General features: G+C 39.3%; 1 long non-coding RNA gene and 5 other non-coding genes across 6 annotated transcripts; all 6 read left to right on the top strand.

Annotated features, from left to right (window-relative positions):
* The first annotated feature begins 3,757 nt into the window (after positions 1-3,757).
* LOC139314920 (uncharacterized) lies at positions 3,758-14,877 on the top strand. Its single transcript, XR_011600229.1, has 11 exons — positions 3,758-3,827; positions 5,668-5,700; positions 5,930-5,968; positions 6,359-6,447; positions 7,387-7,429; positions 9,141-9,187; positions 10,096-10,120; positions 10,590-10,622; positions 11,278-11,336; positions 12,280-12,310; positions 12,501-14,877. It is a non-coding gene; the product is annotated as an uncharacterized lncRNA (long non-coding RNA).
* Positions 4,448-4,528, top strand: LOC139316078 (small nucleolar RNA SNORD74). Its single transcript, XR_011600330.1, has one exon. It is a non-coding gene; the product is annotated as a small nucleolar RNA SNORD74 (small nucleolar RNA).
* LOC139316081 (small nucleolar RNA snR60/Z15/Z230/Z193/J17) lies at positions 6,016-6,095 on the top strand. Its single transcript, XR_011600332.1, has one exon. It is a non-coding gene; the product is annotated as a small nucleolar RNA snR60/Z15/Z230/Z193/J17 (small nucleolar RNA).
* On the top strand, positions 9,003-9,067 carry LOC139316080 (small nucleolar RNA SNORD44). The gene has a single exon (XR_011600331.1). It is a non-coding gene; the product is annotated as a small nucleolar RNA SNORD44 (small nucleolar RNA).
* LOC139316077 (small nucleolar RNA SNORD47) lies at positions 10,184-10,261 on the top strand. Its single transcript, XR_011600329.1, has one exon. It is a non-coding gene; the product is annotated as a small nucleolar RNA SNORD47 (small nucleolar RNA).
* Positions 11,439-11,517, top strand: LOC139316069 (small nucleolar RNA SNORD79). Its single transcript, XR_011600322.1, has one exon. It is a non-coding gene; the product is annotated as a small nucleolar RNA SNORD79 (small nucleolar RNA).
* Positions 14,878-17,702: the final 2,825 nt, after the last annotated feature.

Below are 17,702 nucleotides of genomic sequence, written 5' to 3'. Positions count from 1 at the left end.
ACTGAACTGGGATTTTCATCTAGTTTTTCAGTAATTAGTGGGAAGATATGAATAAATGTTTTAATAGCTTTCTGAAGGGCAAAACAATAAAATTATCCTCTGGCCTAACTTGTAACGTTTAACGAAAACAGTACAATGTATATACATTATTTCCAACACTTTATACATAGGATCTGACTTCTGCCATCCCTCTTGATAATCAAAATCTCAAATTAAGATGGAAATTCCATCAAAGGTTTAGGGCAAATGTAAACAATTTGGTTTATAATGTTGATAAAGGGGCCTCTCCAACCTGTGCAGTACTGTGAGGCATCTATGTAAGGATACAGCAGACTACTAACTCGCATGTCATTATTTCATTGTGACCAATCATGGTAATATACCTTTCACTCACTAATACACATAGAATTGATACTGATAAATAAAAATTCATTGAAAATAAAACTATATTTATTTTATATTGACGAACAATAAAAATTTCCATTATAGTAAACTCTGTAGTCAGCTTATATATTAGTCAAGGTGATAGTTAATGCAAGAAAGGTATACTGCATGTGTGCATGTACTCAATATGTTTTTCAAAGTCACATAGTAACATTACCTATAAAAACTGTATCTTCCATATGCAAATAAACTCTTTACTATCTAGCCAGGTAATGATATTCCTGGTAGTTATACTAATTTGGGGGGGAAAAAATCAGAAGACATCAGAATGGATTTCTTTTAAGAATACTGCAAGGATATATGGATATGAAAACAGCTTATGCTGACAAAACATTATGAATGTAGCAACAAATACCATACAAGAATAAATCTTGCAAATTGAGGGGCTAGGAAAGTTATTTGCCACTTCAGCATAAAAAGCAGCATGTTGTACCTTATTTATTTTGGGTATTGTAAGGTTGATCAGTTCATCTTTATCAGGGGTGTCCAACTCGTGGCCCACAGGCTGGATGCGTCATGTGCTGGCCCCGCCCCCGTCCAGTTTAACGAAGGGGAAAGAAGTCCTGATACATCAAATGACACTACCATGATGACACGAGTTTGACACCCCTGATCTATATCTATGTTATATTTTTCAGACAAGTTTCCGTAGATTCACTCTTATTTAATTAATGTATGCAGCCTGTCCTTCCAATATTTCTTTTGCAATGAACAGACACAGTTGGAATTCTACTTTCACCCATGGCAAGAAGGGTTTTGGTATGCTCAATGCGTGAAAAAAGGATAGAAAATATCAGCTATTACATTCCTTTTTTCATTAGCAATTAGCAATAATTAGCAATTATTAATAATTATTTCAATTATTAGGAACAAAATACATTATATCCTTCTTTTATTTAGTATTCTCCATCTGCTTCTATTTTTTCAATAGTTCTTTTCCATTTTTTATGAAAGAAAAAAAAAGATTGCGGTATTATTAACCTTGTTTATTTATTTAGTGTATGGCAACATTAATCTTGGATTGATATCCAGTTCTAAACACAAATCTCTTATTGGAGTGACACAGGATACTCAGTATTCACTCTTAATTATGTTTCCTTATGGTAAGGTAAAAATTATGGTAAAATATTCCGTAATTTGAAATTAGTTTTATGAGCTTTGAACATGGACTTTTATACTTACACAGAATTAACAGAGCCTGATAGATGCTTTATAATTCTTTATTTCTATTGTATTACAAAAAGGAACATCCATTAACTGTATTTTATTGCATTAGTCTACTACGGTATTGCAGGGACACAATAGTGAACACTTTTAGAATTGCTAATAATAAAGTAGTAAAACAAGTAAACTTCAGTCTAAAAGCAGATAGATATCAGCAATAATTATATGCAGACTGTTATGCACAAATTATAGAAACACAATGAAAATTAACAAGATGCGTAAAGACCTCATGAATCCATTGTAGGAATACTGTAGTTGTACAGATTCTTCTGAGCAAAGTTTCTTAAAATGTACAGAATAGCTTTTCCATGTTGCTCTAGTCCGGGACTGTCAAACTCCCGGCCTGTGGGCCAGATCTGTCATGTGCTGGCCACGCAGACACCCGGTTTAGCGAAGGGGGGGGGAAAAAGTCCCGATACGTCACGTGATGCCGTGACAACATTAGTTTGACACCCCTGCTCTAGTCTATGTATATAATTTATGAAGCCATAGACTTTAAAAAATAGAATATTTTTACCATGAAGTGAAGTGATAAAGCATATTAATTATGTGACTTTCTAATTTTAGGAAATATAGTTTAAATATATTACAATTCAAAGTTCATTTTTTTTTAAAAAAGGAAATTTAAAATCTTTTTATCAAATTTTCCTTTCCCTCATATACACCTGCTCCCATATCCTGATTCCAGACCAGATCTATGTTCAGATGTCCAACAATAAGAAAAGCCAAAGTGAAACAACAGAATTCCATGCAGTCGAGCTTCAACTGTGGCTAATCAAATATTTTCATGAAGGCAATAAGGCTGATGCTTCATTATTCAATAGCATTTACACTATTTCTACATTTGTTAAAATTGTTTCTTTATGAACATTTTTCTTATAAATCCATGTAAGCTATTGTAAGCAATTAATTGCATATATTTATTTTAATCTCCTGCAGAATTGTTATTCTGGTTTGTCCTAACCCTACTGCTGATCTGGAACTTTGGTTGGCTCTGTTAATTAAACAGGAAAAAAAAATTCCCAACATTACAAACGATTAGAGAAATAAACTTTTTTTCAGTTTTTTCAAAAGAAATCAGACAATTTCTCCACACTACACTTAATTTTAATGAAGTTCTATAACATCTCTTCGCACAAACAGCAATACATGCAGACTAAAGAGTAAACTGCTGAATTCATTTTGGAGTATTTCCAAAGAGGCATGCAGGCAAGAGCAGACTACAAGGCAGCATTTAATCCTCCTTCCAACTTTCTAAACCTTTCTCTCCACAGAACCCCTTTCTTAGATCCAAATACTCCAAAAACCTGAGCAAATTGCAACGAAACAAAAACACTTTGCTCTTAACAAAAAGTACCTGAAGAGGACAGTTAAGTAAAATAACCAAACTGAGGGAGGAATGTATGGGTGAATCAAAAGGCAAGTACAGTGACTGCAAACTGACAGATTTCAGCGGATTTGGGGGGAAGGTGCAAAAGATCAAGGAAGAGGAGGACAGGCAACCTTGTACAGAGAAATATCTTTTAGGAGGAGCAAACTCCGTTGCTAAGATACAGAAGGGGAAAAGTGAGACTAGAAATTCGGGGGGGGGCATGCAGAATCCACACCGTCCTTTTGGGAAGTACCCCACAATGACTGTCCTCGAGTGCGCCCGAGGGTGGGAAGAAAGGAGAGAGAACAACTCTCCCGAGCTCCTTCCCTTTCCCGAGGGGACCGAAATACATCGCCTACGTACCTCCAAGGGGGGGGTGGGACGAGCCCGAACACCCTTCCGGAAGCGAACCCCCCAGAAGAGAAACGCCCCGGAAGTACATATCCCCCCTTCGTCTTTGTTGATTGACTTGCTTTCCCCCCAGCCCCACTGAAACAATCTTCGCGTCAGGTAGCCACACCCACAGGAATGAGCCCACCACGGAGAGGGTGGAACCTGCGCCTGGCGGACTGCCTGGGTACTTGTGGCGCTGAAGCGGGTGGGGTGGGGGGAAGTGGGGGACTGTTGTGCGTAGGAACCATGTTTTCTAGGGAGGGGTAACGGGAGGAGGAGCTATGCAAAGAAGCGTGCCCGTCACGTGACCCCCGTGAGCTACACAGCGTGTATAAAAAGGGTGGCTGCGGCCTGCGCTTTCTCTTTTGGAATCTGCCTTTGGCTGCAGTGTTATGTAAGTATTGTAATACCCCCCCCCCCAATAAGTGTTGCTTTGCTAATTTCTATAGAGGAGCTGGGCCTTTAAAATGTAATGTTGATTGTGGATGACCTTAGGGAGGCACGGATGGCGTTGGATTATAGCACGCATTCCGTCCCCGTCTCCCCCCCCATGTTTAGTTCTGCTGGCCGTTGAGCATAGATGGCGCTGCAATAACGGCTCAAAGGAACAGCCTTTCCAGATGGGCCTCGTGGTTGGGGAAAGCATAAAACTGATGATCTAAAAAGTTGAAAATGTTGAAAACGAATCCCTCACGGAATAAATAATGCTAGCTCCCCTTATTAAATCGGCGTGCAAGTTTTGCGTTGAGTTTCCTCGGTAGGCCAGAGAGTAAAACTCAAAAAACGAACTTGATGTACTGAGACGGTGAGCTCCAGCCTCTCTTCGCGTTGATCTTCGGATGGATCCGAAGTACGTGATGCAGAGATCGATCTCTGATAAACTATTTAAAGCTGTTTTTTTTAAAAAAAAAAAACTTAAATGATTTGCGGGTATTTACTGCAAAACATGGATTTAATTACATTGGAAAACAACTTAGGGACCTTCGGAGTAATACCCCAAAAACACGGTTTTTTCGTACCTGCAAATGATGATAAATTACGTTGGTAGGGACATCTGAGACTGTGATGAATGCCAACAATTTCTGAGCAGGATTAGGATCTTAATTTAGGTGTGGCAAGGATTACTCATTTCCAACTGCCTGAAAATTTATGTTCTGATTCCCCAAAACATTAATAAATCGAATTTTTTTAAGTAAGGGAAAGCATCAAAACTCCAGCTATTTTTCTATAAATAAGCTCCTCCAACCTCAGCTACCCTGCATTTTATGCCTAACAGATCTGATGGCACTAATATTTAATTTTGATAAGATATTGATGAATATAATCTGATCCCAACCTTACTTAAACATTACTTAAGAAATTTTAGGGAGGGGAATAATTTTTCAGTTAGATTCAGCTTTATTCAGATGGAATCTTCCCTAATGATTGTCTTCATCTAATTCTAATGACTTGTGTCACATGGCCGTTTTAGCAATGGCTACTGCAATAATGAGGATGTATGACTGAGGTTGCTTAGGCATCAAAATGTTGATCAGTTGGCAGAGGGAAAGCATGGATAAAAAAATACATGAGAGAAAACTCATTCCAATTTTATAATTCATAACAAGCAACATCTATATCTGATCTGAATTATGACTCACCCAATAACTGCACATTGAGAAACCTGTTTATTGAAAGGCTATTAGTGTGAAACACTTGATAATGATAATCTATAATAATGACATTTCAAAACTACAAATTTTGAATCATTTCATCTTTGTCTTTTGGAAGCGACCATGAGATGACTCATCTTTGTCCTGATGTAATTTTTTTTTTTTAATTTGATTTATATGCCGCACTTCTCCAGAGACTCAGGGCGGCTTACAATGCGTTAAGCAATTTGCACTGATAGTGCAAGTAAAAAAATCATGCTTGTGGCAAGGAACAAGTTGCAGTAATATTTGAGGCATCCATCCCACATCTACATCCAATTTAACTGAAAGTGTGAGGAACTTGCTGCTTTTGCTTGAAAGTTGTAGGCTAAACTGAGAAAGTTTTATACAGTAGTCCTTATTCCCTTCCTCAAAGAGGAAGCAAAGAGTCCTCATTGTTGGCAGTATAATTAGTTTTAAGGCTGCAGATCAAAAGGGAGTTTGGATTTCTAAATATTCCCAATCAAAATACTGCCAACATTTATTAGGTCTATTTTGTTTTTAAAATAATTCTTGTCTGATAAATGCCTATTTCCTCTGTAGATACAAAATCTCAAGCCAATGCTGTCTGTAAAGGTATGTTTCTGTTCTTGTACATACAGAAAGCTAAGTAAATAAAAAGTACCTTTAGTTGTGCCTTTGTGCCATAATGATGATGCTTATTTGCTACTCTTGAAAAAATAATGATGAGAACACTTAACCCACCTTTGTTTCAAACTGAGGCACAATCTATGCTCTTAAAAAGAATCTTCATCTCTTTTGTGATTTGAAACAGACTTTAAAATATTTGCTGTTTTCTTTACAGGGTTTCACAAATGATTCTATGATCATGGAACAAGGATTGGTAAGTTGTAAGATATAAATAGTCTGTTAGGTTATTTTGTCCAAGGAAGGATGCGTGTGATGAAAACATAGTTCAGCAGATAATCTATGATGAACTCTTTGTCTTTCGCTCCTATCTGATGCATCCTCTATTTAAAGATGGTCTGATCCTAGATTGTTCCTCTTACAGATAGGCCTACTTCGAGTAATTGCTCATTAAAAATCCCTCTGACCTCAACAGTAACTTGGTAGCTGATTAACATTTTTTAGATTTCTGCTGGTAAACATGAAAATTGTATCGTTCCACTGTATTCACTTAACTATATCTGAATTTAAAATAAATTATATGTTCCTTCCACAATATTGTATTCATGTTGTATGTCCTAGCAACTGAACTGAATATCTCTTACAGATTCTGTGTTTGCAAATATGGGAACACTACCCACTGATGTGCTGGCCTTCGGGTTCTCTAATATGGATCAGCTTTAGATGATGAAACATGTAAGTTGTAAAGAAAAAAATATATGATCTATTACAGGCTTTTTCTGCATTACCGGGCAGTACTTTATGAACAGTTTCAATGTTACCAGGAAGATTCTTGGGTATTGTTAAATTGTCACAGTCCTTTATTATGAGTTCTTATTTAATGGTTCTTTATTTACAACAAGATCATAGTTGCATTTGTCTATAGTTAAACTGGCAAGCATCCTAGTTTCGTTAGTCTTTGTTAAGCATTATTTAATAAATTTGCACACTGCCAGACTCCCAGTGATTCTAGGTGATTTATAAATGAAAAACAAGAAAACAATAGTAAAAACAAGGAACAAATAAAACCAGACAGCAACAAAAAATGCCCATTCTTATAACAAGGCTGTACCCCATCTTAATCAAAGAGCCATGAAGAGCCATGTCTTTAAGGGCTTCTAAAATGTTATCAAGGTGGGGGCCACTGGTTTTTCTGTAGTTATTACATATTGAGTTTGGAATTCATTCAATTTGCCAAACAAAAGGAAAAACAAATTGAGCCATGGTTCTAAATTGAAGAATGATCTTTCATGCTTGGGATCTGTTCATTTTCTCTGACTTGCATCTTCCACCTTTTAAAAGTTGTATTGGATTCTTTTTGCTAATTTGTTTTGCTGATCTGCAATTACGACACATCAGCTGTGTTGCTTAGAAATGTAAAGCAAATTTGCTGGTGCAAAGCATTTTAATTGCATCCATCTTTAATTTATCTGCAACAGCTAATGTTCAAACAATTAGATTGGGAGCTAAAAGGACAAATGTATACTACTGTATATGATGCTGAATCAGGTCGCTGATACATATGAGGATAAATTGAATATACACTGATACAGTAGATCACAGCACGGTTTGGAAGAAAAAATGTTTTGTGAAGAAAAATTAGGCTAGAGGCTAAGAAAATAATTCTCTTTATAGGTCTTAATGGGATTGAGCTGTCTCTGAAGAACCTCAAGAAAAGGCAAGTTGAAATACAGAAAGTTGATTTACTGAGCAATATTATAAAACATTAAAGATATTCCTTTTTTTAGGATTAATATTTGGTATTTTAGTTCAATGCTGAGAAACTTTTTCTCCAAATTTCTGTCAAAAATTCCTCCAATTAATTCCCTATATGCCTGTAAGGAAGGAATTCTACTGTACTGCATAAAATTAAAGCTAAACCAGTTGCGTCCCTTTCTGGAGCGGGACTTCCTACACACGGTCACTCAAGCACTCATCACTTGCCGCCTGGACTACTGCAATGCTCTCTACATGGGGCTCCCCTTGGGGTGTACCTGGAGGCTGCAGTTGGTCCAGAATGCGGCAGCGCAGGGGATTATGGGAGCGACGGGGCGCTCACATATAACACCTCTCCTGCGTGAGCTGCACTGGCTTCCTGTGGTCTTCCGGGTCGCTTCAAGGTGTTGGTGACCACCTTTAAAGCGCTCCATGGCTTAGGGCTGGGGTGTTTGCGAGACCGCCTTCTGCCGCCCAGGGGGAGAGCCTTCTCTGTGGCAGCACCTGCCCTCTGGAATGACCTGCCCCCTGAGATCCAGACTTTTAGTCGGGCCCTGAAAACACACTTATTACATCTAGCCGGGCTGGCTTGATCCCATCCTCTCAGTTTTTAATTGAATTCGATTTTAATTGGGTTGTTTTAAACTCGGGCCAAAATTATTTAATCGTTTTTTAAAATGTTTTTTAAATTTTATATTGCTATATTTTATCTTGGCTGTACACCGCCCTGAGTCCCGCAGGAGAAGGGCGGTATAGAAATAAAATTAAATAAATAAATAAATAAAGCAGGAAGTTGCAGCCAGCATTTCTTCTAAGGACTTTTAGGGAAGACTGAAGAGGGGCATGTTGGGGATATCCTGTGAATTTAAGCAGACTGCTAGATATGCAAATTCAAGGGCAGTGGCTAAGGGAGGTGGGCAACAAAGCACCGAGATTAATACGTATGTCAGTAGTGTAGGGTAAGGTACATATAAAGCTTAAATTTCAGTATAAAGTAAATACAAAAATCATCTAAGAATCAAAAGCCTGGCAAAAAAGTGCTTTTTTACAGAACATCGGGTGGAATCAAACATTCCATTGTCTGAAAGCAATTTAGAATGTCTTCTCCCACCTGTCAGAAAGAGGCCTTCCAAAGAGCTTCATCTGCCATATGAAGGTTTGTCACAGGAGAAATTGGTCCTTTGATAGGTCCTACCTAAGCCATTTGGACTAGCTCTAATAAAAGTCTTAATCATCTGTAGATTTTAATTTTAATTGCTGTTTTTATAATCTTTTATTAGTAACCATAAAAATGGTGGATGCTAACATAAATTGTGATGAGTAGAACAATAATAAAATTCTACTGAAGCATTTTTCCGTTTGATCCTGTCTATTTCTGTGGCAAATTGAATATTGCAAATTGCTGGAAATCCATAAGGAATTTCCAAAGTCTCCTGGGAAAAATTTGAACAGTATTTCTTGCATATATGTAGCAGATAGTTCTTATGTGTTAATTAAAATATACTTGTTATTTTTTAAGCATTTAATGCTGTTAGCCTGCATGATGAGAAGCTAATAAAACTGACTTTAAAGATGGAGGTCTGATTAGCTCTACCTGACTGGGCACGTACCTGGATCTTCCATGATTAAAAAAATCATTTTCTTAGCTATCATCAACCTTTCTTTCTCTTTAGGACTTGGAGTAACACAAGGAGTTGTTTAAGCAAAACTGCTGACAGCGGTAAGCTACTACTGATATCAGCTTAACCATGTGGATTTACTGCAAGAAATTGCATAATATTTTGCAAACAGGATGTCCTTAAAATAATATAATTTTTAATAATTCTATATTAATAAATGTGAAAATGCCTGTTTGATATGATATCCTAAAGATGAGTTCAGAAGATTATTCTGCATAGAGCTCTGAAAACCTCCCAACAGCATATCTGTCATGGTCACCATTCTGCTAGCATCACTTTGCATTCTGCTCCCTGACATTTTTGCAGTGGGGGAGGGAGAATGGAATGCAGGAGAACAAGTGGGTCGGGGGAGGGAGGGGCGCCAAGCAGTGCCAGCCCAACAAGGAAGAAGTGCCAATCCAGCTTTAAAAGAATGTGGAGATGAAGCAGATGCACAGTCTGCTACCTAAACAACCTGAAACTTCAATGGGTCAAAGACTGATGGTGGGGGGGAGAAGTCCCAGGGAAAAAGAAAGTTATGTGTATTGTTTTTGCACTAATTCAGCAAATTCCGCTTTGCTACTTCTGTAACCACTTTTGCTTCAGGAAAGTATAATCTTGGTCAAAAGAATAGTCCAGGGGGTCTTCCTTTACTGAATGGGACGGATGACAATATCCTTACTCTTTTTGGTTACTGTTTAACTTTTCTGAGTTTGCCTATGTAGTCCAGTCAAAGTTTTATTGAAGACCTAGAAACAGGTCCATGAAATTCTGTGGAGTACTTCTATCTTCAAGATTGATCTGTTAAACCTTAGAATAAAGGTTAACCTTAGCAAAGCTGAAAAAGATTATGAAATACCTGAACTGAAATTGGGATGTGGGTGAAAAAAATATTACTTTGTTTTTGTAATACAAAACTTCCAATGTTTTGTGTTTGCGTATATAAATGGGTATTTTTTATATTAACTAGGTTTTGAGGATGGAATTGGATTGAGGTAAGAGTTTAGTTTTCATTTATTCTGTATTAATGGTTTGTTCAAAGCTTTCTATCAACTTGTAACCAGTGATGAGATTAGATTCTGCCAGATGAATACTCATGATATTAGCATCAATCCGTTCCACTTTTCACTGAGGTTACATTGTTCAGTCTTATGATTAGGCATTCAGAGAAAATAATTGCTTTCCCAAGTTCTCACTTTAACTTACTGATGTATATTTAAAAGTACCTTCTTCCTACTCCTCAAGAACATAAGATTGTAAATGGGTTATTTTGTGTTAATTCTGCAGCTATAGCAATGTATAATTCTAGTCAGCATATTTTAAGTTTGGTTATTTTCCACCAGGAAATAGGTTTCCTTACCCAATGTTGGAGCAAAAATTAGAAAGGAATTAACTGAAAATATTTCTGAGTCTTTTTCTGCAGTTTTATAATAAATATTTTTTCATTTCTCAAAAACTGAATAGATGTTTACTGTTTTACGGAAGCTCTTGAACAAGGTCAGTATATTTTTATTATTAATTATTCAGTCTTGAAAGTTGATAAAATTATGGGTGAATGACTTGCAGGATGAATGCTCCTATTATACCTCTAATATCTTCTCTGTGAATTTTACCATGTCAGATTGCATGACAAAAGTATTAAAGGTGGAATGAAAATTGACTAAAACTAGATGTGATGTTTTCATTTTTGCATAATCCGCTCCTCCCAAAAACCTCACTGAAATATTCCTGCACCAGAAATAGCAATCCTGCCTGTGTGAATGGTATCAATGCCCCATTGGGCCTCCACTCAGTTCTATAAAAAGCAATCTTGTAAAAAGAGTAGGGACCACCTCAACACAGGCAAAAAGGATAATGTTTCCAAAATGTGGGGTAGCACATTTGCTGCCTGTTTTGTTCCCTGACTTCTGAAAGAAAACATACCAACGAAAATTAGTTTGATTTTGCTGGAAAAGCCTATGATGTTTTAAGAGTAGTGGACAGAAACTTTTCTGAGAACTGAAAACACTGAGGCTTTATGTTGCTGATATTTAGTTATATGTCATGATACCATAATTTAGTTAAAAACCTGAGATCAAATGAATTGCTAGTCAAATAGTATCTGCTTTGCACAATTACATAAACTGTTGGCTTAGAATATTTTTCATTTCAGATTAGTTTAAAGACAGTGGCACCTGATGGATAGATTAGTTTTGACTTCACACTATAATGGTAAGCTCATATTTTAAAGGGTTGTAAGGGGGCATTAGATTTCCAAATGAAGCAGTTTGTGTTCTCTGGCCTTGTTTTGTGTTAAAATAAATGTTTCCTTTGTACTGTTAATGATGAAATTGGAAAGAACAATGGGAATCTCTCTGAAAAGTAGTGAAGATACAATTTTACTGAGACAGTACAAATGATGTGAACTAAATATGTTGTGTTACATTATAATATATAAAATTAGCATTAAAAAGTTGGCTGGTTCTTGAAAAAAACCTGTGTATTCCAGTTTGAAAGTCTTTTTAAAAAGCACCAAGAATTGCCATGTGTGATCCTGGCTTTGCAAGATGTATAAATGTTGTATTTTAATTATTAGAAACTGAGCTGTCTAGCAAAAAAAAAGTACTTAAGAGGCAGAAAATATAAGAATTACAGCAAATGCCATAGTTTGTTCCTATGTGGCTCAAGGTAGCTGAATTCCATTTCGTATCTTCTGCCATAACATAACTTAAGAGAATGGAATTGTGGGGACATGCAAAATAATTTTGATGTTAAATGAACATTTGCAGAATGGCCTATCGCGAGTGCAAAATGAGATTTTCAAGTATTCTGAAAGTTTGAATTGGAATCTACAATGCTTTGAGCTGGAAGCTGATCTGTTAATTGAAACCGCTTCAATTTCATGGGAATTTAAAATATGTGACATCTGGATGAAAATAAACATATCTTGCCATCTTTCTAATTAAGAGTAGAGGCTACTAAAGCCTGTTAGCTTTCTTTAGCTTTTCAAACAGGATTTCTCCTTGTTTTTAGCAAAATAATGAAGTTTTGTAGAGGTATTATAAATTTGCTTGTGGCCACAGTTCAACCACACATGGAAGAAACAATGCAGGTAAAAAGTCAATTTTGTGCAATAGTTAGAAGTAAAAAGTTAATGTCTGTGTCTGATTTCTAGGTAGTTGATGAACTGACATTTGGCTTTCAAGGTATGTATACCCTACTACACTAGCATGCTTATTTCTTGAGAATGGTGAAATGATGATACTCCAATCTTGAACTCTCTCTCTGAATATGTGATGGAATATCCAAGATCTGACCCATTCACATTTAATATTGTTTTGTATCTCTAAACGGGAAATAGATTGGCTTGATTCCTTTTCCTTTTTCTCTTTCCAGATCTGAGAACCTGTCCAGAAATTACTATTTTCAAATACATTGGAAGATATTTTGGAATCGGGTGTGGGTGCCGAGAGTCCTGGATAACTATTGCTGCTTCATTACTGGGGGGATGATTCATGACTCCGCTGGTGGCTTTCTGCCGCCTAGTCGCCATGAGAGGGCAGCTGCGGGTAATTCCCCCGGATTAAAAAAAAAATTGTCTTGACTTTTCATCACTGTGAGAGAGCGGTGAATCTTTTTCCGGCTTTCCCACAGCCAGCTGCAGTGGTACTGCATCGGCCTTCTCCTGCTTACCATCTCCGGCGCCCACAGTTGCCTTTCATCTACCCCCTATATTTCTTCAACTGGCTTATACTTCGGCGGACCTCCTCTCGCTGCGAGATGCTCCCCTCTCGCGGTCATGGCCTTCCTATTTATCGAAGGCCTACCTCAATGACGGGTTTTGGAAACCCGAGTGGTGGCATGCTCCAAAGCGGGGCCTGAGGGGCTTTTTAATTAGTTTTTAACTAAATTTTAAGGGGACCTGGGAGGCGGGTGGGGAGGAATGAGCTGGGGGTGGCTCTTACGGTTCAGCAACCTGGCCCGTCCGATGGTTGGGGGAGGGGAGCGGGAGGGGAAGAAGCAGCTAGGTGGAGAGAGGGTCTTTCAATCCCTGTGATGGTTGGGAGAGGCAGGCAATGTGAGAGGAGGGGTTATGGAGATAGCCGCCATTGTGTCCAAACTGGTGCGCTCTTCTCCCCCAGGCTCCCCCTGCTCCCCCGTGGATATAGGAGTGCGGAGCCTTGGACTCTGGCTGGTGTACCTAAATGCCAGGTCCGTGATGAACAAGGCCCTTGTGCGAGATTTAATTGACGACGTGGACCTGGCCTGCATAATGGAGACCTGGTTAGGGCCGGAGGGCGATGTCCCTCTATCCGACTTATGTCCCTTATGCTTTATAGCGAATGTTGTGGAGTCCGTTGTGGCACAGCAGCTCCCTCAGTTCCTGGAGGAAACTGACTACCTGGACTCGTACCAGTTGGGTTTCAGGCACGGTTACAGCACGGAAATGGCATTGGTTGCCCTAGTGAATGATCTCTGGCAGGTCTGGGATGGGGGTTGCTCCTCCATCCTGGTCCTTCTTGACCTCTCAGCGGCTTTTGATACCATCGACCATGGTATCCTACTGCAGCAACTTGGGGGGTTGGGGATAGGAGGCACCGTTTTACAGTGGTTCTCCTACCTCTCGGGCCACTCGCAGTTCGTATGGACGGGGGGACAGAGATCCTCCCTGAGGCCCCTCACATGTGGGGTGCCTCGGGGGTCGGTTCTCTCCCCGCTGCTCTTTAACATCTATATGAAGCCGCTGGATGAGATCATTTGTGGTTTTGGGGTGAAGTACCATCAATATGCTGATGATACTTAGCTTTATATCTCCACCCTTTCTGTGATGTCCCAGGTGGGCCTGGATGGGAAGAAACAGACTCAGACTCAACCCATCTAAGACTGAGTGGCTGTGGATTCCGGCATCTCATGATCTAGTGGTCCCGTCACTTGTGATAGGAGGGGAGGTACTCCCTCAGAAAGGGTTCGCAATCTGGGTGTCCTCCTGGATTCACGGCTATCCTTAGAAGATCATCCAACGGCCATGACCAGGGGGGCCTTCACACAAGTACGCCTGGTGCGCTAGTTGCGCCCTTTTCCTAAACCAGGATGCCCTCGCCATGGTCACTTGCCCTTGTTACTTCTCAGTTGGACTACCGTAACACCCTCTACATGGGGCTGCCCTTGGGATGCACCCGGAGGCTACAGCTAGCCCAAAATGTGGCCGCATGAGTTGTTATGGGGGCTTCTTGTTACTCCCGTGTGACACCTCTCCTGTGCGAGCTGCACTGGCTGCCGGTGGTCCTTCTGGTCCATTTCAAGGTGCTGGTGCTCACCTATAAAGCCCTACATGGCTTAGGCCCGGGATACTTGCAGGATCATCTGCCATCCTCCCATCATCCCATGTGCTCCCAAGTGGGCCGCCTCAGGGTGCCGTCAGCCAGACTCAGCTGGCGGCCCCTAGGGGGAGAGCATTCTCTGGGAGCGCCGACCCTCTGGATTTGCCCATCAGGCTTAGGGCAGCCCCCAACCTCCCGCCGCAAACTAAAGACATGGCTCTTTTATCAAATGGGCTGATCCGTTGGGGGATTTTTACATTGAAATAATTTTAATAAATTTTAATTGGATTTTAATTTTTTATGTAATTTTCGAATTGTTGAATGTTTTCTTTGTAAGCCACCCTGAGTCTTTTGGGAGAAGGGTGGCATATAAATTACATAATTAAATCTAAACTAGATGTCATTAGATTAAAAAGATAAAACACTGGACAATAAATATTTTACTTCCTGAACACTTGAATGTATCTTATATTTTTGGCTACTAATTATGAAAATAAACTAATCTATGGCATACTATTTAATATAAATCTTTTTGCAATTTCATTTACTAATGAAACTAATTTTTAAGTTTACTAATTTTCACTTGTGTTATAAGATGCTTTGTGTAATTTATGCATATCCAGGTATGCACTTAACATAACATTTATGGAACTTGGACATGCTTTGGCATGCTCAGGCTGAATGGATGCTGCCTGGAAAGATAAAAGCAGCTCAAGTACAGTGGGTCAAAAAAGTATTTAATCAGCCACCAATTGTGCAAGTTCTCCCACTTAAAAAGATGAAAGAGGCCTGTAATTGACATCATAGGTAGACCTCAACTATGAGAGACAAAATGAGAAAACAAACCCAGACAATCCCATTGTCTGATTTGGAAAGAATTTATTTGCAAATTATGGTGGAAAATAAGTATTTGGTCAATATCAAAAGTTCATCTCAATACTTCGTTATATATCCTTTGTTGGCAATGACAAGAGGTCAAATGTTTTCTGTAAGTCTAAACAAGGTTGGCGCACACTGTTGCTGGTATGTTGGTCCATTCCTCCCGGGCGGTGTGTTTGTCATACTGAAAGACCCAGCCACTTTTCATCTTCAATGCCCTTGCTGATGGAAGGAGGTTTGCACTCAAAAGCTCACGATACATGGCCCCATTCATTCTTTGCTGTACATGGATCAGTTGTCCTGGTCCCTTTGCAGAGAAACAGCCCCAAAGCATGATGTTGCCACCCCCATGCTTCACAGTAGGTATGGTGTTCTTTGGATGCAACTCAGCATTCTCTCTCCTCCAAACACGATGAGTTGTGTTTCTGCCAAACAGTTCTACTTTGGTTTCATCTGACCATATGACATTCTCCCAATCCTCTTCTGGATCATCCAATGCTCTCTAGCAAACTTCAGACAGGCCCGGACATGTACTGGCTTAAGCAGGGGGACACGTCTGGCACTGCAGGATCCGAGTCCCTGGCAGCGTAGTGTGTTACTGATGGTAGCCTTTGTTACGTTGGTCACAGCTTTCTGCAGGTCATTCACTAGGTCCCCCTGTGTGGTTCTGGGATTTTTTGCTCACCGTTCTTGTGATCATTTTGACCCCACGGGGTGAGATCTTAAGTGGAGCCCCAGATTGAGGGAGATTATCAGTGGTCTTGTATGTCTTCCATTTTCTAATTATTGCTCAGTTGATTTCTTCACACCAAGCTGCTTGCCTATTGCAGATTCAGTCTTCCCAGCCTGGTGCAGGTCTACAATTTTGTTTCTGGTGTCCTTCGACAGCTCTTTGGTCTTCACCATAGTGGAGTTTGGAGTGTGACTGTTTGAGGTTGTGGACAGGTGTCTTTTATACTGATAACAAGTTCAAACAGGTGCCATTAATACAGGTAATGAGTGGGGGTCAGAGGATTGCAAATAAATTCTTTCCAAATCAGACAATGTGATTGTCTGGATTTGTTTTCTCATTTTGTCTCTCATAGTTGAGGTCTACCTATGATGACAATTGCAGGCCTCTCATCGTTTTAAGTGGGAGAACTTGCACAATTGGTGGCTGACTAAATACTTTTTTTGCCCCGAGTAGCATGTGTGACTGTTACTCGTTTTCTATTGGCTTGTTATGCAAATTACATGAACACAATGTTATGCTTTGTAACAATCACATTAAAATATCTGGAAACTGATCAACAAATGCTGTAGGGTAGGGGTGTCAAACTCACTTTGGCATGGCAACGTCACATGATGTATCAGGACTTTTTTCCCCTTCACTAAACTGGGCGGGGGCGTAGCCAGTACATGATGCATCCGGCCCATGGACTGGGAGATCGACAGCCCTCCTGTAGAGGAACAAGAAGAGGTAATTGTGGGCGAGTTGTTATGCGTCCAATCCTTGTACTTAATATTGGCAGGCATGATTGGGAAGGCATTGGAATTTTGGGTTGAAACGTGGATTTTTCATTCAACAAAAGTGATGTTAATTCAAAATTCCTTCAGTGTCGGGAAAAAAACACTGCTTTGAAATGTGTATTGCTTCACTGCCTTGCTGTTGTAAACGCTGTGGTGGGCTTTGAGGTACACAGCAATTGGGGTGCAGGTTGGCATCCATATCAAAATCCAGGAGAGCTTATTTTGAGATTATTTTCTTGCCTCAGATTTTCACCTTAGCTCATTTTCTACTACTTCATGAGCTGTAGTCCCAACTGGTAATTTTGGACTTGTATCTATTTTTAAAAGCATTGAACTAAGGATGACTTGTAACTCAGTGCTATTTCAAGACCATCCTTGGTTAGTAACTCAAGATTTGGGCTCCATTATATGATCTTGTTACCAGTACATTTCATGTATGGTGATGTTTTATCAGGGAGTTAAGAGTAAGGTGGCAACTACTCCCAAGGACACCTATACAGGTTGTTGTCAAGCCTTTTTATACTCAGGTTTGTCTAATTGTTCTTGAGAAATGGTTTGCTGTGAGAGGTACAAGTTGTTTATTTGGGCACATTCAGGGACAATGATAGAAGGCCTTCGGAGTTCTACATTTCATACATAAAGTGGAAGCATTCTCATTACCAAGATGAGCTACCTCCCTCTGAAACTTAACATAATGGGAAGACCTTGCTTGCTCAAAAAAAGGCTTCATTTTGAACATGTTGGCAATAGCAGGATTTTTGAATGAAATAATTCATTTAGCATCTCCATAGGAACCATTTGACTTCTCTCAAATCAATTAATTGCTTTTCAAAGTATAGAAGCTGACTGAAGGAGAAAGTGGCCACACTTCTGGATCTCCACTATTATT

Source organism: Pituophis catenifer, unplaced genomic scaffold, assembly GCF_029215685.1.
Source record: "Pituophis catenifer annectens isolate HBS135680 unplaced genomic scaffold, rPitCat1.0.hap2 SCAF_3, whole genome shotgun sequence".
Classification (NCBI taxonomy): Eukaryota; Metazoa; Chordata; class Lepidosauria; order Squamata; family Colubridae; genus Pituophis; species Pituophis catenifer.
Note: the sequence above shows the minus strand (reverse complement) of the source record. Positions and strands in the feature narration are given on the sequence as shown.